Below are 19,173 nucleotides of genomic sequence, written 5' to 3'. Positions count from 1 at the left end.
CTGCTTGCGCACACGCTCTCCCTAAATAAATAAAAATAAAAAATCTTTGTTTTTTTTAAAAAGGACATGACCTTCCACCATTTTGAAAAAACTGCAAAAGCTCCAGAATTCCCATACAGTACAAAGGTTGGGGGAGGAAAAACGGACCCTGGGCTTTTTAGCCAACCTAAAAGGCTTAAAGCAGGTTATACTCAATGTAGACAAGGAACTATATTTGCCCTTTCTTATATCTAAGTGTTCTGGAACAATGCACACCTGTTAAAGTCAATTAACTTTCATGCCTCACCTGTTACATGGGGGAAAGTGGGCATTCGTCTTTTCCTCTTAAAAATGTTAAAATGAACTTTGCAACTTTAAAAAACATGCTGCTTTAAAATGAAAATATTATATACCTAATGTCACTTATCATGTATTATGAAAAAGAGATAAAGCGATGTATAAACTCCCAAGGGGTTGACAAATTTTGACAACGAAAGTTTTGAGGGTCCAAACAGGCTGGGAAAAGCTGCTGCAGGTGGTGGGGTGCTGAGAGATTTTGTTTGTTGGCTCAGTCAGTTTTGGCGGAGTGACACAGTCAGCCGGCGGTAAGCTCTGTGCGTGTGGTTTCTCTTCCATAAAGCCAGGGCTATGTTCTACGCTCTAGGCTGGAAAAAGTTGGTAGGAGACCAGCCAGCATACCATAAATAGATGAAGTCCTAGTGAGGACAGTAATACTCAAGTGGGATTGCTGTGTTTGAGAGACGTTTATGAGAAGAAAAAACACTGAAAGGAACTTTGTGGCCAAATATGTTGATAACTAGATCTACCTCCAAGATCTAGAGTATAGGCTAATGCTGTCCAATAGAATTTTCTATGATGATGGAAATATCCAAGATCTGCTCTGTCCAGTGTGATAGCCTCTAGCCACATGTGATACTTGAAATGTCCACAGTGCGAGTAAGGAACTGAATTTTAAATTGTATGTAATTTTGGTTAATTTAAATTTGAATGGCCCCACGTGGCCAGTGGATACCGGACTGGGTAGCACAGGTCTAGACAATTAATTTGAGCGGCAAGGTGAACATCTCCGTATAGATTTTATAAGCACTTCAAATGGCATAGTTCATTTTCAGCCTCCGACCACACAACTTCTGCTTAATGTTTCCTATGTTGTTCAAAATGCCATCATCTTGTCAGTCACCCAGGGTTAAAATTGAAAAGTCATTTATTCATTTCACAAACACCCAGGGAGCACTTACTAAATGTCAGGGAACATTTTTCACGGAACTAGAACAATCATAAAATTTGTACAGAATCACAAAAGATCCCAAAGTGCCAAAACAATCTTGGGGGAGGAAAACAACACATCTGGAGGGGTCACAATCCCAGATTTCAAGGTATACTACTACAAAGCTATAACAATCAAAATAGTATGGTACTGGCACAAAAACAGGCACACAGATCAATGGAACAGAATAGAAAGTCAGAAATAAACCCATGATGATATGGTCAATTAATCTTTGACAAAGGAGGAAATATGTGATGGGAAAAAGTCTCTTCAACAAATGGTGTTGAGAACACTGACTAGCTACATGCAAAAGGATGAGATTGGACCATTTTCTTACAAAATACACAAAAATAAACTCAAAACAGGTAAAGGACCTCTATGTGTGACCTGAAACCATAAAAATCCTGGAAGAGAGCAGGGGGAGTAAGATCTCTGACATTGGCCACAGTAACATATTTCTAGATATGTCTCCTGAGGCAAGGGAAAGCAAAGCAGAAATAAACTGTTAGGACTACACCAAAACAAAAAGCTTCTGCACAGCACAGGAAGCAACCAACAAAACCAAACAACAACTTACTGAGTGGGAGAAGATATTTGCTAATTACATATCCGATAAAGGGTTACTATCCAATAGAGAGAGAGAAATTACACAATTCAACACCCCCAAAACCAAGTAATCCAATTAGAAATGGGCCGAAGAGAGGTGCCTGGGTGGCTCAGTCAGCGAAGTGTCCGACTCTCTGTTCAGCTCAGGTCGTGATCTCAGAATCATGAGATCAAACCCCACGTTGGGCTCCACACTCAGGGCTGAGTCTCCTGGAGATTCTCTCCCTCGCCTTCTGCCCCTCCCCCACACTCGTGTTCTCTGTCTCTCTCTAAAATAAATAAGTAAAATAGTTTTAAAAATTTAAAATAGAATTATATTATCCAGTAATTGCATTATTGGATATTTACCCAGAAACGTTGAAAACACTAATTCAAAAGGATATAGTACCACTATGTATATAGCAGCATTATTTTTTTAAAAAGATTTTATTTTATTTATTCAATTGACAGAGAGAGAGAATGGATGAGTGAGGTGGAGGGAACAGAGGGAGAGAGAGAAGCAGGCTCCCCCTGAGCAGGGAGCCTGACACGGGGCTTGATCCAGGACCCCAGATTCATAATCTGAGCCGAAGGCAGACACTTAACCAACTAAGCCACCCAGGTGTCCCCAGAGTAGCATTATTTACAATAGCTAAATTATGGAAGGACTCCAAGTGTCCACTGACAGATGAATAAATAAAGAATATGTGATACACACACACACACACAAACACACAATGGAATATTGTTCAGTCATAAAAATGAATGAAATCTTGAAAAAAATGAACGAAACCTTGTCATTTGCAACATCGTGCATGGATCTAGAGAATATAACGCGAGGTGAAATAAGCTGGTCAGAGGAAGACAAATTCCTCGTGATTTCACTCACATGCGGAATTTAAGAAACAAAACAAATGAACAAAGGAAAAACAAAGAGAGAAATCAAAAGAGAGACTCAAGTACAGAGAACAAACATGGTTCCCTGAGGTGGGGGGGGGGGGATGGGTGCACGGGATTAAGAGTACACTTATCTGGATAAGCACTGAGTGATGTATAGAATTGTTGATTTACTATATTGTACACCTGCAACTAATATAACACTGTATGTTAACTATACGGCAATTAAAATTATAAAATAATAAAATAATATAAAAATTTCCTTTCTTTAAAAAAAAATGTGACAAGGCACCTGGGTGGCTCAGTGGGATAAAGCCTCTGCCTTTGGCTCAGGTCATGATCTTAGGGTCAGGAGATCCAGCCCAGCATAGGGCTCTCTGCTCAGCAGGGAGCCTGCTTCCTCCTCTCTCTCTGCCTGCCTCTCTGCCTGCTTGTGATCTCTGTCTGCCAAATAAATAAATAAAATCGTAAAAAAAAGTAAAATAAATAAAATCTTAAAATAAAAAAACCCTTGCACATTTTTTTTTTTTTAAGATTCATTTATATTTGAGAGAGAGAGAGCGTGGAGCAGGGGGACAGGAGGGAGAAAGGAGGAAGGGACAGAGCCAGACTCCCTGCTGAGCGCAAGGCAGGTCACAGGGCTTGATCTCATAATCCTGAGATTATGACCTGAGCCTAAATCAAGAGTCACAGACCAACTGAGCCACCCAGGTGCCCGCTGACATCTTCCCATTGCATATAGAATGGATATATATATATGTACATATACATACATATATTTATGTATGTATGAACTCTTCAGCCTGGCATTGAAAGCCCTCTACAATGTCACCTCTGTCAATTTTCCAGATTTTTCTGTCACTGACCTCCCTATACTTCTACCTTCCAACCACATAGGTGTCCTCTCTTCAAACATATCCAACACTCTTCAGTTTCCCCCGCTTTTCCCCAATCCATTCCTTCCAACTGGAAAGTTGTCCCTACTGTTTTCCATCCACCCTATCCATGTCCAAAGCCCTTCCCTTCTTCTGAAGCACAATTCAATCCTGAGCTCCCCCAGAGGCATTTTCTACATCCCCCTGCTTCAAAAGACTGCCTCCAACCCCTTCAGCACTATTTATACTTCTACTAACTCTTATCATTTTCTCTTTCATTATGTATATATCCATCTCTCTCCCCAGGTTCGCCTAGAACTCCTAGAGGGTGCGGTTGGGGTTTTATTTTTCCTCAATGTCTAGTGCGCCACCATACATAATAGGAGCTCAAGGTTTGCTGAAATAAACTGAAAGGAACACGACTGAGCATGATTGACACTTCTAGGAAGACATCCATAGGCACTGTCTCAACTCCCCTCTTCCCCCACCCAGTTCCTCCCCTGGCCCAAGAGGTAGGCGTCCAGTGCTTCAGAGGCAGGGACGGGGAGCAGTGGATTTCCAGGGAAGGTTGCATCACATACCTCTGAGGCTCTCTTGGCTGCCTCCTGTTCCCTGCTCTGTCTTCCAGAGAAGAGCAGCCAAAGCCTCCAAAGGAATAAACCAAGTAGTAGTAGAAGGCTGACACATGACGGAGGAGGTATGGCCAGCCGCCAAATCGGTGCCATTTCTCAACCCCCTGCCTCTCTCAGCCAAACAATATTACCCCTCAAGGCTGTGACTCCATATGACAGCACAATGGTCATTGCAAGGTCAACCTGACAGGGCCCAGCCAATGTGCGAGCTGCTTGGGTCTCTTCTCTGAGATGTGTCCATCAGAGGCCCCTTCCTGCAGCTGCCCATGGGCTCTGCCTTGGCAGCCAATGCTCAGAGAAGACCTCCTTTAGCATTCTACTAGGATTGGGTTGGCCAAGTTGGCATAGAGAGTATGGAGGGAAGATTTCAAAGGAGCAGCCCCTCCAAAGGGCTTATCTTGTCCTATAAGCATCTTCTCTGGAACCTTTCACTCTCTAGAGGTCCAGGTCTGCTGTCCTATGTTCCCAACCACAAATTAGAATACTGAGGCAAGTACATTTAGGAAACTTGGGCTATCGTAAGTACAGATACTATCAGGAAATGTGATTATACATGGTTTCCTAACTCCAAAGATTGACACATTTCTTAGCTGCTATAGTATTGAAACAGAGATGAGATGTCACTTAGGGAAATTAAATGATCTTAGAGGATCACTCAGCTCTAAAATCCATAGTCTCATTTTCCAGAAGATTTATTATGTCATTACACCCAGAGTAAACTGGATTCTCTATGGTTAATTCCCTGTAAACAAAATTTACAAAGAATCAAATTATGCTGTAGTAAAAATGAATAAAATTGACCAGGTTTTTTTTTTTCTTGTAGGAATGTTAATTGGAAGATCAATTCAATTAAATAGATATTGAATAGCAGGCACTGTTTTTGAAAAAGACAATGATGGTATCTCACCTCACAGAATTTTCAACCCACTGGGGCAGCCAAAGTAATATTCTCAGGAAGCCCATCATCAAGGAAGTGGTTAAAAAACACATGATATGTCCAGATTATGAAAGACTTTGCAGTCACATAAAGATTATAAAGAATGATACTTGATAGGCTGAGCACACCTTCCGTGGCACGTTACTAGTATATGCCAGCCTGGAGTTCTATGGTTAGGGGTGGAGGTACAGTTTTGGTTCGTAGAACACGTGTGTACAATTTGACAAACACTTTTAAAAAGGATTTTATTTATTTATTGACAGAGTGAGAGAGAGAGGAATCTCTAAGCGGGGGAGGGGCAAAGGGAGAGGGAGAAGCAGGCTTCCCACCGAGCAGAGAGCCAGACACAGGGCTTAATCCCAGGACCCCAGGATGGTGACCTGACTCAAAGTCCGGTGCTTAAGCAACGGAGCCCCCCAGGTGCTCCACTTTTTTTCTCTATGTGTTTAAAAATGTATTCTTTCAGGGTATCTGGGTGGCTCAGTGCATTAAGCCTCTGCCTTCAGTTCAGGTCATGATCTCAGGGTCCGGGGATCGAGCCCCGCATTGGGCTCTCTGTTCAGCAGGGAGCATGCTTCCTCCTCTATCTTTGCCTGCCTCTCTGCCTGCTTGTGATCTCTGTCTGCCAAATAAATAAATAAAATCTTAAAAAAAAAAAAAACACCTTGGACATCTTTTTCTTTTTTTTTTTTTTAAGATTTATTTATATTTGAGAGAGAGAGAGCGTGGAGCAGGGGGACAGGAGGGAGAAAGGAGGAAGGGACAGAGCCAGACTCCCTGCTGAGCGCAAGGCAGGTCACAGGGCTTGATCTCATAATCCTGAGATTATGACCTGAGCCTAAATCAAGAGTCACAGACCAACTGAGCCACCCAGGTGCCCCCTGACATCTTCCCATTGCATATAGAATGAATATATATATATATATATCTATATATACATACATATATTTATGTATGTATGAACTCTTCAGCCAGGCATTGAAAGCCCTCTACAATGTCACCTCTGTCAATTTTCCAGATTTTTCTGTCACTGACCTCCCTATACTTCTACATTCCAACCACATAGGTGTCCTCTCTTCAAACATATCCAACACTCTTCAGTTTCCCCCGCTTTTCCCCAATCCATTCCTTCCAACTGGAAAGTCGTGCCTACTTTCTTCCATCCACCCTCTCCATGTCCAAAGCCCTTCCCTTCTTCTGAAGCACAATTCAATCCTGAGCTCCCCCAGAGGCATTTTCTAGATCCCCCTGCTTCAAAAGACTGCCTCCAACCCCTTCAGCACTATTCTACTTCTACTAACTCTTATCATTTTCTCTTTCATTATGTATATATCCATCTCTCCCCCCCAGGTTCGCCTAGAACTCCTAGAGGGTGCGGTTGGGGTTTTATTTTTCCTCAATGTCTAGTGCGCCACCATACATAATAGGAGCTCAAGGTTTGCTGAAATAAACTGAAAGGAACACGACTGAGCATGATTGACACTTCTAGGAAGACATCCATAGGCACTGTCTCAACTCCCCTCTTCCCCCACCCAGTTCCTCCCCTGGCCCAAGAGGTAGGCGTTTCCAGTGCTTCAGAGGCAGGGACGGGGAGCAGTGGATTTCCAGGGAAGGTTGCATCACATACCTCTGAGGCTCTCTTGGCTGCCTCCTGTTCCCTGCTCTGTCTTCCAGAGAAGAGCAGCCAAAGCCTCCAAAGGAATAAACCAAGTAGTAGTAGAAGGCTGACACATGACGGAGGAGGTATGGCCAGCCGCCAAATCGGTGCCATTTCTCAACCCCCTGCCTCTCTCAGCAAACAATATTACCCCTCAAGGCTGTGACTCCATATGACAGCACAATGGTCATTGCAAGGTCAACCTGACAGGGCCCAGCCAATGTGCGAGCTGCTTGGGTCTCTTCTCTGAGATGTGTCCATCAGAGGCCCCTTCCTGCAGCTGCCCATGGGCTCTGCCTTGGCAGCCAATGCTCAGGGAAGACCTCCTTTAGCATTCTACTAGGATTGGGTTGGCCAAGTTGGCATAGAGAGTATGGAGGCAAGATTTCAAAGGAACAGCCCCTCCAAAGGGCTTATCTTGTCCTATAAGCATCTACTCTGGAACCTTTCACTCTCTAGAGGTCCAGGTCTGCTGTCCTATGTTCCCAACCACAAATTAGAATACTGAGGCAAGTACATTTAGGAAAGCTAGGCTATCGTAAGTACAGATACGCTCAGGAACTGTGATTATATATTGTTTCTAACTCCAAAGATTGACACATTTCTTAGTTGCTATAGCATTGACACAGAGATGAGATGTCACTTAGGGAAATTAAATGATCTTAGAGGATCACTCAGCTCTAAAACCCATAGTCTCATTTTCCAGAAGATTTATTATGTCATTACACCCAGAGTAAACTGGATTCTCTATGGTTAATTCCCTGTAAACAAGATTTACAAAGAATCAACTTGTGCTATACTATAAAACTGGCCAGGTTTTTTTTTTTTTTTTCATGTAGGAATGTTAATTGGAAGATCAATTCAATTAAATAGCTATTGAATAGCAGGCACTGTTTTTTCCCCCTCTCACTCTGCCTGACAATGATGGTATCTCACCTCACAGAATTTTCAACCCACTGGGGAAGACCAAGTAATGTTCTCAGGAAGCCCATCATCAAGGAAGTGGTTAAAAAACACATGATATGTCCAGATTATGAAAGACTTTGCAGTCATATAAAGATTATAAAGAATGATACTTGATAGGCTGAGCACACCTTCCGAGGCAGATTACTAGTATATGCCAGCCTGATGTTCTAAGGTTAAGCTTCGAGGTACAGTTTTGGTTCTTAGAACACGTGTGTACAATTTGACAAACACTTATAAAAAGGATTTTATTTATTTATTTGAGAGAGTGAGAGAGAGAGAGGAGTCTCTAAGCAGGGGGAGGGGCAAAGGGAGAGGGAGAAGCAGGTTTCCCATTGAGCAGAGAGCCAGACACAGGGCTTAATCCCAGGACCCCAGGATGGTGACCTGAGTCAAAGTCAGATGCTTAAGCAACTGAGCCACCCAGGTGCCCCACTTTTTTCTCTATGTGTTTAAAAATGTAGTCTTTCAGGGTATCTGGGTGGCTCTGTGGATTAAGCCTCTGCCTTCAGTTCAGATCATGATCTCAGGGTCCCAGGATCGAGCCCCGCACCAAGCTCCCTGCTCACTGGGGAGTCCGCTTCCCTCCCTCTCTCCCTGCCTCTCTGCCTACTTGCGATCTCTTTCAAATAAAGAAATAAAATCTTTTTAAAAAATATATTCCTTGTGTCTTGAATATTCACTCACCATTATGTTCGAGTTTTGTGATCTCTGTCAAATAAATAAAATATTTTTAAAAAATGATGATATGGATATATTTATACCGAAAAGTGTTCTTATTTTTCAGTGAAGAGAAGCAAGTTAAAAACAGCATGGCAAGGATGGTCCTATTTTCGTATAAGTATATTTAAACACTTACACATGCATACAAAAGCCTAGAGGGACATTCTCCAAAATTTGTCTAAGTGGTTTTTTGGAAGAAGGGTGGGTTTTTTTGTTTTTTGTTTTAAACAGATTTTATTTATTTATTTGACAGAGAGATCACAGGTATGCAGGGAGGCAGCAGAGAGAGAGAGGAGGAAGCAGGCTCCCTGTGGAGCACAGAGTCAGATGCGGGATTCTATCCCGGGACCCTGAGATCATGACCTGAGCCAAAGGCAGAGGCTTTAACCCACTCAGCCATCCAGGCACCCCATTCTAAGGATATGCTTTTAAAATGGGACACTGGATGTTTTGTTTTCATAACATTAAAAAATAAAAAGCATTTGTATCTGAGATTTATTCTTTTCCTTGGCACAGTCAAGGTCGAATTTAAGGAATATAAGCAATCCCTTAGATCCTTTAGTCTCCTGAAAACACTGGGGCTCAGTGAGCCCACTGAGCCACCCAGACGCCCCTAGAAGAAGGTTCTTATGGATGCTTTTCTCCTTTTGATTTCTGTATTTTCCAAAGTGTTTACAATAAAAATATTGCTACTATAATTATAATTTTCTTTAAAAACACAGATCTTTTTCAAAGATCACAGGATAACATTCCCTACTATATCCCCTATCCCTGGAATAGGACCAGGCACGTGATAGGTACATAATGAATGAATGAGTAAAAGAATCTGGCTCAATTCATGGATATGGTGGAAATTTGTACTGTAAAGTGAAATAAACCACAGACGTAGAGTCACAAGGCCAGGGTTCCAGTCCTGGATCCTGCTTTAGCCACGTGGCTGTGATTACAATGCTTTAATCTCTTAGTTTCAGCTTCTTTATCTGAGATGGGGGGAATAACCTACATCCTACATCCCTTATGAACCCATTATGAGAAATGATATTATAAATGAAATAGTTTGTAAAGTACAGAGTCCTACGTGTGTATTAGGTATGATGACGGCACAGTGGAAGCTGGAAGAGGCATCTCACATCAAGGAGGGTTCTAGACAATGTGGGTTTCATCGGAGAAGATTTCTCAGGAGATGCGAGATGTCAAAGGAGACAACGAATGTGGAAAGTATGCCAAAAAATAGAGCTGTGACCAATGAACACCATTTGGAAGGGAAGACAAAGGTACGCACTGGAAGGAGCATGGACCCCCTGGCTCAGGGAGAAGGGCTTCCTTTGAGTTCTGAGTGCAGGTAAGAAAGCATGGCAGCTGTTTGGTCAAGTCAGGAAGCTTCCTGGAAGAGGTGATCTGAATAATGGATGAGACCACATCTCTCCAGCGCAACCCTTCAGGGCCCTGACGGTGCCCTGTGGATGGTGGGCAGGAGTTAGGTGAGAAAACCGAGGAACCACAGATGCAAAACTGCTTTCTTTCTTGGGCCACAAAGCACAGCTGAACTAATATTCAGATGTCCCAGTGCCCTCTCCAGACCAAAATGCAAAGTATATCCAAATTGATAATTATTGCTATGATTATTTTCAGTGCTTGTACTGATAATGTCTTGCTAAAGCATTATCAGTGCATCAGTAGTGAAATTATAATTAGTAAAATTATAATTACAAATATAATCAATTATAATTAGTGAAAACTAGTGAAATTATCATTTCCTTATATTACAGACAATATCTGTATTTTGTCTGCAGTGAATTCAGCATAGTGACCTTGCAAGGATATACCTTAAAGACTTTTGTATGGTGAGGATGACTATAACATCAACAATGAACCTGAAACAAGGGACAAATGAGTATCTGTCAGGTGACTGGTGGCCTGGCCTGTCTTTTTCATATATTCCTGGAGAGAACTGAGCCACTTCCTTGGAAACACTGACCAGTGACCCAGTAACACAAGAACTTGCCCAGCTGGCTTTCTGGGAGTCCAACAAAGCTTTCCACCCTCCAGCCTTGAGGTTTGTTTGGTTGTATTTTGTTGTTGTTGTTTTGTTTTGTTTTTAGATTTTATTTATTTATATGCCAGACAGAGATCACAAGTAGGTAGCGGTAGGGGGCAGCAGGCTCTCTGCTGAGGAGAGAGCCTGATACAGAACTCAATGCCAGGAGCCTAAGATCATGACCTGAGCCAAAGGCAGAGGCTTAACCCACCCAGCCACCCAGGCACCCCAGCCTTCAGTTTTCTAATTTCTGGAACCCTTGCCCCTCTAAGTCCCTCAGCACAGAGAACACCCTCTCATTCCCCATACCTGGAAGAAGTTCCCTTCGTATTCGAAGAAAAGCAGTGGCCACGTGATGCGGATGATGGAGGGAAGAGCTTCCTCAGAGGGGTCTGGAGAAACAGAGAGAGAATGAGCCAGAGCAGCATCCCCAGGAAGGCCTTGCTGTAACTGCCACCCCAGGTTCCGTCCCCAAGGCTGGACCCTCACCGGCAGGGTCTGCCCCACGGTGCTATGCGCCACGGCCTGGATGTGGGCCATCTTCTCCTTCACCTGCTCCACCAGCGCCTGCACCTCCGTGAGGTTGTCTAGGAGAGAGGAGGGCGCCAGAGACCAAAGCTGTTCTTCCTGTTCCCTGTGGTCCTGTCAGGACATGCGCCCCTCTCCCTCCCTCGGAGCAGGTGCTTTAAGACCCAGAAAAATGACAGCTCTCCTGAGTCACTCCCCTGCCTCCCTCTGCTCACCCCACCACTCCTGCCTTCTCTCTCACCATCCAGGGTGAAAATGAAGACCACGGTGCCGATTTCTGTGAGAGATGGCAAGATGCACGTCAGGAAGTCCTCTTGGGAGAAGGAGAACTGGGGACCCTGGGCACGAGAAAATGGGGGGCCCCCTCCCATGAAGAACTCCCACCCACAGACCTGCGGACCACAGAGGGCCTCACAGGACCTCTCACACAGCGTGTTTGTACACAGATGGAAGAACCGAGGTTCAACGAGGTGAAGTGTTTTGCCCAAGATGATGCAGTAAGTTGAGGGAAGAGCCCTGGACTAGAGCCAGCTTTAGAGGGAGAATCCAGAACCTTCCGCCCTCTCTGTGCTTCCCCAAAGCCTCCCGACCTCTAACCCATATTCCCTTCCCTGGACTGTCTGCCTGCTCTCCTCCCCCACCTGTCCCCAGCGCCCCTCACCTCCCACTCCCTGCACACCTGTCACCTTCACAACCTGCCCCATGTCCCGTCATACACTCGCCCCCGTGGATGAGCTCAGTCCTCTGGTTAAACATGTCACTCTGATCACCAGTGAGAAAGCCGCGGATATCTCGGTAGTCTGGAACGTTTAAGGACAGGGAGAAAGGAATGATGGGCTTTATAGGAAAGATTGATTCTAGGCTTGGGGGAACGTTCATGGGTCTTGAAGGAAAGTGCCCAGAGGGGTGGCGGGTGAGGTGTCACACACATGGGAGGCCACAGCTAAGCAGGGCTGGGAGTTGAGGAACCACGTCCTGAGTAGGGGCTCACAGCAAGGAGCATTTGACTGAAATGCCTATTCAAATAGGACAGTCTGGACATCGAATGAGGAACCCCCATGGGCTGGGGATGGGGGTAGGAAATCAGTTAGCATTCAGGAGGAGCCAGGAAGAAAGTCTAGACTGGGGTCCCACCGGCACCAAAGCTGTGGATACACTCCACTCCATCCATGATAGCCATGATGCCCAGGGTCTGCCAGCCAACCAGGTACACACGGCCTTTTTCCTCCAGGCTGAGCACGGGCCAGAAATCAGGACACGAGAGGAGACACGGCAGTGAGAAAAGATCAGGGATCAGAGCAAGATGCACACGGCCAAGCACAGGTGCAAACCAACAGAAAGGTTACCGCGCCCTCCACCACGCAGACCTGCTCCCCTCACCGCGTTAAGGAGTCCTCAGGGTCTCCGCTGTTCTCAGGACAGTCCCCCATCCACGCAACCTCCCCACTCCTAATACGTTTCCACACACCTGATGCTGGCTTGCATCGTCAGGGCAGCGATCTTCGGGCTTTGACTCTAGGTCACCTGATGAGCCCGCTCTAATGTCCGCAGGATTTCCAGAAGGCACTTGGGAGAAAGGCCACCAGCTCCAGGGGCGGGCCCAGGGCCCCCTCTAGACAGCATGGGTACCCAGCCCTGCCCAGGGGAAGGCACAATTCCCTGACAACTAAGTTCTGCTGGTCCCTAGCGGAGGTGCGGGGAGTCCTGTCAGAACGCAGGGCAGAGGACAGAAAGGACTTCCGTGAGCAGAACACAAGACCCAACCGAGGCCGAAGGACATGAAGAGAGAGCGGCGCGAGGAGGACGACGGGCTCGGAGTGGACGGGGAGGTCAGCGGGGATTCTGGGAGCCAGGCCAGAGACACAGGCCCCCGCAGAAGGAGTTCTTCCTGCACGACCTGGGCCCTCCCCCAGCCAAAGACTTTCTGAAACGAGGTGAGCTTTCGGTGTCCCAGGTGGGCTCAGGGATTAGGTGTCCTTGTGGGCACAGAGATCAGTGGGACCTGAGGAGCCCAGGGTCCCCAGGAAACAAGTGAGACTTTGTGTGCTAAGAAACCCAGGCCAGCTCTTTTCCCATGGCCCAGGGTGCGGTGGCGGTGGGACTGGCCCTGAAATTAGCATCCACTGCGGCAGATACATTTTTGGTGAAGGAGAGTCCTCCATTAAAAGGAGCAGGGTTAACAGTATCTCAGACTCATTTATATCGTCACTTGAATTACGCTACAAGCCTGGAATCTGGGAGTTGAGACAAGGACCTCAGAAAGCACCCGGCCGCCCCGCCCCCCAGGACCACCACTGCATGTGCAGAGCCGCTCTTGAGGAATCCACAAGCCTTCCATGGAACATTCCAGCGACAGAAGCCTTCAGCTTCATCAAGAGGCCCACGCCAATGGTGAAGTCAGCAGAGCTCCCCGCTCCTGGCCGGGCACCAGCATCTCCAGGGGTGGTCTCAAAAATTAAGGGATGTCAGGGCCTCACCCCAAAGTGACAACATCCGAGCTCTCGCACAAGTGCCTACGAATCTACTTTCTTCTTGCTTTAACACTCCTGAGGCTGAACATCCAGGGAACCACACCTGAGCACTATCGTTTTCACATGCTGATCTCTGGGATCAAAGCGGCCATCTACATAGAGAATAAGGTGGAGGTGATTGGGTGGCACAGAGTCCTCAGGAAAGGGGGACAGGGTGGGGTTTGAGTAGCCAGAGGGGGACCCAAGGGGAGCCTAGGATGACAAAGGAGAATGGTTGCTACAATAAGGGAGCTGGGCAAAGGGGAATCAGAGGCCACTCCGCACCCACGGCTCCTTTGAACAGATGCTTCTCTTTGGGGTCCGCATAGTCCCAACCCTATTCTATCTCCTGGGCCTTGTTTTCCTTGTCTCTCCATTCCTGTTTTGAATGTCTGCTTTCTGGTATTTGATGTGGCCTCTGTAAGCTGCCTTTAGTCCTTCCCGAAAGAAGAGACTACATCAACCAGTGGACCAAAAAAACGAAATAAAAAACAGAAACAAAACAGAATAAAAACAAAAACCCACCAAAAACAAAATCCTCATAAGCTCAGGGACAGTCCGTATTTACTCTAATGTTCTGAGATGTGGTGAGCAAGACCATAGCCACCATGCCCTCCTCTTCGTGGCTGTAATGTAGATTTTGGTTTTGTTTGTTTGTTTTGTTTTGTTTTAAAGATTTTTATTTTTTTATTTGGCAGACAGAGATCACAAGCAGGCAGAGAGGCAGGTAGAGAGAGGGGAAGCAGGCTCTCTGCAGAGCAGAGAGCCCGATGCGGGGCTCGATCCCAGGACCCTGGGATCATGACCTGAGCCAAAGGCAGAGGCTTTAACCCACTGAGCGAGCCACCCACTCGCCCCTGTACTGTAGATTTTGACAGGTTTCCTCTCAGCCTCCCTCAGGGGCCTGGCCCGTCAATGCCTTTCATTACAGTGGGCTCACGTGGCCATGTTCACGGGGCTGAAACCAACCAGGACTGCTAAGAAGGTGCCTGGGCTGTCCATGCCGGAGTCCACCTGGCCTGCCACAAAGGGAGCCTGATGGCAGGGCGAGAAAAAGGGTATGATGAGAGCGCAGGGGTTACTCTAGTGTTTCCTGAGGCGCAGGACCATCAGATTCCCCCGAGTCCTTGTTAGAAATGCAGAGTTCCAGCCCCAGGGAAGATTTACTGGATCTGCCTTGGAAGGGGAAAGCTCCAGGCCTGTATTTTTAACATGGTCCACCAAGGAAATCCTCTGCATGGTAAAGTTTCAAAACTACTGGACTAAATTGTATGCTCCTTAAGGTCGGTGTCCTGCCCTTCTTGTGTGTCTCCTTCCGCATCTAGCATTGCTCGACCTGTTTCTCTTAGTGAATTGTTAGAATCAGTATACTGCAGTGGTGAGAGAAAATTGGGGACACCAAATCCAGTGCTTGGAATCTTGTTAAAATGCAGATTCAGACTCAGTAGGTCTTGGTGGGGGGCGAGATTCTACATTACTAGCAAATCTTTGGAGATACTGATGTTGCTAAGCAAGGACCATGCTTAAGTAGCAAAGGACAGGTCCAGGGGTCAGCTTCTTATGTAAAGAGCAAGAGAGTAAATATTTTAGGCTTTGGGGCCCCTGTGAACTCTATGCAATACCCAACCCTATCGTTGTAGCATGAAGTGGCCATAGATCTTATGTAAACACAAATGGCTGTGTCTCAATAAAACTTTATTTACATAAACAGGCAGCAGCATGATGGCCACTGTGGTTTGCTGACCCTGGGACTAGTCCATCTACCTTGCTTGTTGAATGGACTGACACACAGGTATTCTGGAATCGGATCCTTTCCCTGTCATTCCACATTCATGCAGCTGGGTCTCAATTAGTGAGAGTAAAATCAAAATTCCTTGCGTGAACCCTTTCTGTTTTCTAGTACCCACTTCCGCAATCTATTTTCCATGCTGTTCTGCCCCCACCCCCTTCCTCCCTGTAGAATGGATCCCCCCAGGCTGTCTTCACACTCACAGAGAGTCCCACCGAAATGCCAATGACAATCACCCTCTTCTTCCCAGAGACCACCTAGGAGAGGAGGGTGGGTGAGACAGTGCCACCAGGAGGATTCTAGGATACAAACCTATTGCATGGAGATGTCAGGGTCAGGACTGGGGAAGAGAACGGGCTTTGCCTGGATGGGGACTCTAGTGTCTTCGTGAGAAGGAACAGACAGAGACTTCTGGTTGACTATCAGGGAAAACACTAGCTCAGCTTGGGGGAAGCACATTCTTTCTTTGGCAGCAACAGAAGAACTCCTGGGGAGACTCCTTACCCCTCCTTAACCACAAAAGGGAACAGAAAGATGCCTGGATGTGAGAACGAAACTTCATTCTGACTCCTAAATCTGGCTTAGCTACTTACTCCAACCTTACTCATTCCAGAAAGGACGGAGAGCAGCTTTGTATCCAGCAATCACTCAATAAAAAGCAGTGCTACCCAGCAATTATTAGCTGGATATATTTGGGCAAGCTACTGTGATTGTCCTTTGTTTTCCTATCTGAAAAAAAAAAATGGAAACAATCACACTCATTTCACAGGTTTTTGCAAAGGTAATGAGTGTGAAAGCACAATGTCAATTACAGAGTGTGATGTAGATAATAGTTATTATAATTACTGTTGATTAATAAGATGACAATAAAGAGGCCAGAGGGAGGACTGGGAGAAAGGAGAATGGAGATGGAGTAAAATGAGAAGTGGAAGCCAAGAAAAGAGATCAAGTGGGGAGGGAGAGAAGTTAGGAGGGGAGGAGACAGAGAGACTGTACCTTCAGCACTTCCTGCACTTTGCCAGCCACTTGGACCATGGTGGTCAGAACTGATTCACTATACAGTCTCTGTAGGGAGCAGGTGGGAATCAGAAGCCAAAAAAAGGACAGTGGATTTGGGGGAGGGGGAGGAATGAATGGTGTGGTGGAGGGGCTCTCAGGTCTCAAACACGAAGGACCATTGGCATGGAGCTGGCATCTTTATTTTCAGTGTCCAGGGGATGGGTCTGGGTTACCTAGTCTGTGGGCATGACTTGCCGCTCCTCCTGGAAGATCTCAGCATCACGTTGTCCCAGCAATTGAACAATTTCCTCGGCATCTGCTTTGTCGAGGTCCTGGGTCAGTGGGTTTGACTCCTCTGTGATTGGCAGGGCTGCCTCATACCCAGACCTCTAGAGGGAAGGGAGCACAAGGATGCAGACAGGAAGCCCAGGCCTCGCTCACGCCTCTGGATCTGGAGGTGGGAGCGGCAGCAGGCACAAGGTTTGGGGACACACACACACACACACACACACACACACACCATCCAAGGATTTAGCCTGAACTTGGTACTCTGGGCCTAAAGGGGAAGGTCAGGAAGGAAGATGGGAAGGAGGAGAGGGAAAACAGAAACCCAGGGTGGAGGGAAGTCCAGAAGAGAAATGATTCTAGGAATCAGTGCAGAAGACCAACATGGAGAAGGTGGGATGAGGGAGTCTCACCTCCCACTTGCCAGGCTCTGGGGTCTCAATCGCGTGTTGAAACCATTTTGTGCCTGGCATGGTCTCATGCTCTGGACACCCTGTCGTACCTCCATCTTCAGCTACACAAACGCTTCTGTCACGCTAACTCTGCTTCCAGCTGGCGGGGGCCTTATCTGAGCCACAGTGATGATTAACCCAGGTACCCTGGCCTCTCCGAGCACCGCCCCCTCTGAGTATCTCTCCCCACACCCTTTCCCTATCAGTGGGCCCCCATCCCTCTGGGCACCCCAGGGAAGCTCTAGGGCTCCCTCTTTGCATACATGCACACTGCCCAGCCTCTGTTTTGCCCCATGAAGGGGCAAACCTGAGGTTCATTACTCTTAACCTTTGGAAATAATGACCTCTTCTCCAGAGGACCTGGAGCTCAGAAGTGCAGGGTAATACCCAGTCCCATGACAATGAGAATCCCTGAGCAGGGATTCTTCTGGGACAAGGATGAAACAGCAGGCCAGAGATCAGGGTCCTCAGGGACAGCAGAGGTCAGAGGACCTGAGCCGTGGCTTGATCACATGTCCAGAACACACAGTACTCCGGGCCCCTCTTGCTCCATTTCACCCTTTCATCTCAGAAGGAAGGTAACAGAAGCTTTGGAGCCCCAGGGGGACTCACGCTGAACTGAATATTACTGGAAAAAGGTGCCACGGAAATAGAAATGCTGCAATGAGAATTAGAAACCAAAGTATCTGCCCTAAATACATGAGCCAACAGTTATTTACACTGAACAATGCACTTTTCACATGCAGTATCTCACTGGGTGCATTCCCACTAAGGAGACCACACTGACACCCTCGTTTTACAGAGTGTAAAGCAGAGGCTCAGAGAAGTTAGGTCGTTGCTGAAGATCACACAGTTGACAGAAAGGGGACTCCCACCAGGTTGTTACTCCAGATCTCATGAAATAGTTTAAGGATTTATGTTGGTTAAACGAATGAAGTAACTAACACGCTGGTGCAAATTCATGATAATCCCTCGCTCACACAGTGTCATAAAATTTATAAAGACATTCCCCAACATTATATCACTGGATCCTGCCAACAGTCCTATGAGGTTCTGGACGCTCTGGTTTTAGGAAACCTGACACTTAGACGACGAATTTCTGCACACCAGGCAGGAAGAAGAGCTAAAAACCATAGGTTGCTGCTCTTTATTTAGACTTCCCGGCTATATACCCAGCCTGCTGTCTTAACCCCTGGACTCCAGCTCTTCCCGTGCCCAGACACCTACGTGACACTCAATAAATATTTGTTTAATAAATTAAAGAATGAATGAGAGCGAAGAGAACCAATATCAGATTACCAATGGGGAAGAGATTTAAAAGCTGACGCAGTGTACAAGTGGAGATTTTACATCAATTATTTCGCCACTCTGTCCCCTCCGGCAGGGGAAGTGGGATTCCTCCTCCCAACTTGGCTAATTCTACCGGGGCAGGGAAGGGGCCCTCCCGGGAGCCCGAGACCCTCGCACCTGCTCCTCTCTCTACGCCCCCTCCCCCCCGCCCCCAGCAGGCTCCTTGAACGGAGCCAGGATCAGAGGCAAGGGGACCGGGGAGGCCGCCAATGGGAGGGTCGTGGGAGGGGCCCCGGGAGAACGGGGTCGGGGGAGGGGGGGGAGAGGGATGAGGGCGGCAAGAACCCCGGCGGGGCGGGGCGGGGCGGCACGTCCCGGTTCAGCTGCGGCGGAGCGAGCGGGGCCAGCTCTGCAGAAGGCGGCGGCTAGAAGGCCGGGACGGTCACATCCCGCTGCAGGGGCCGGCGGAGCGGCCTCACTGCCTCCCGCACCGGGACTCCGGCGAGCGGCCAGGCCGCGCCGGCACCGCCCCCCGCTCAGGGAGAGACTAAGCGGCCCGTCGGAGCTCTGGGGTCCCCCGCAGCCCCGCGGCCCGCTCCCGCTGCGCCTCCGCCTGCCCTCTGCCCGCGCTGTATGTATGAGTGAGGAAACCGAACTCAAAAACAGATGCACTAACACCCTGGGGATGGGGACAGGGTCAGGGAGAGCCTCAGTTGGTGATCTGCCCAAGACTGAAGGATCCCGTA

At 47.2% G+C, this 19,173-nt stretch overlaps 1 protein-coding gene and 2 long non-coding RNA genes across 3 annotated transcripts in view; 1 reads left to right on the top strand and 2 right to left on the bottom strand.

The window, feature by feature from the left end:
• The window catches only part of LOC123394040 (glucokinase regulatory protein-like), a 73,111-nt gene that overhangs the window by 51,653 nt on the left and 2,285 nt on the right, over positions 1-19,173 (bottom strand). The gene's annotated exons all lie outside the window — the stretch shown is intronic.
• Positions 9,089-11,491, top strand: LOC123394045. Its single transcript, XR_006608825.1, has 3 exons — positions 9,089-9,810; positions 10,330-10,592; positions 11,351-11,491. It is a non-coding gene; the product is annotated as an uncharacterized LOC123394045 (long non-coding RNA).
• Positions 15,291-18,119, bottom strand: LOC123394046. Its single transcript, XR_006608826.1, has 3 exons — positions 16,634-18,119; positions 16,398-16,466; positions 15,291-16,130 (listed from the first exon to the last, which is right to left on the bottom strand). It is a non-coding gene; the product is annotated as an uncharacterized LOC123394046 (long non-coding RNA).

Source organism: Mustela putorius, unplaced genomic scaffold (assembly GCF_011764305.1).
Source record: "Mustela putorius furo isolate JIRA1106 unplaced genomic scaffold, ASM1176430v1.1 tig00001161_pilon_pilon_pilon, whole genome shotgun sequence".
Lineage (NCBI taxonomy): Eukaryota > Metazoa > Chordata > Mammalia > Carnivora > Mustelidae > Mustela > Mustela putorius.
This window is presented reverse-complemented; position numbering and strand designations above follow the sequence as displayed.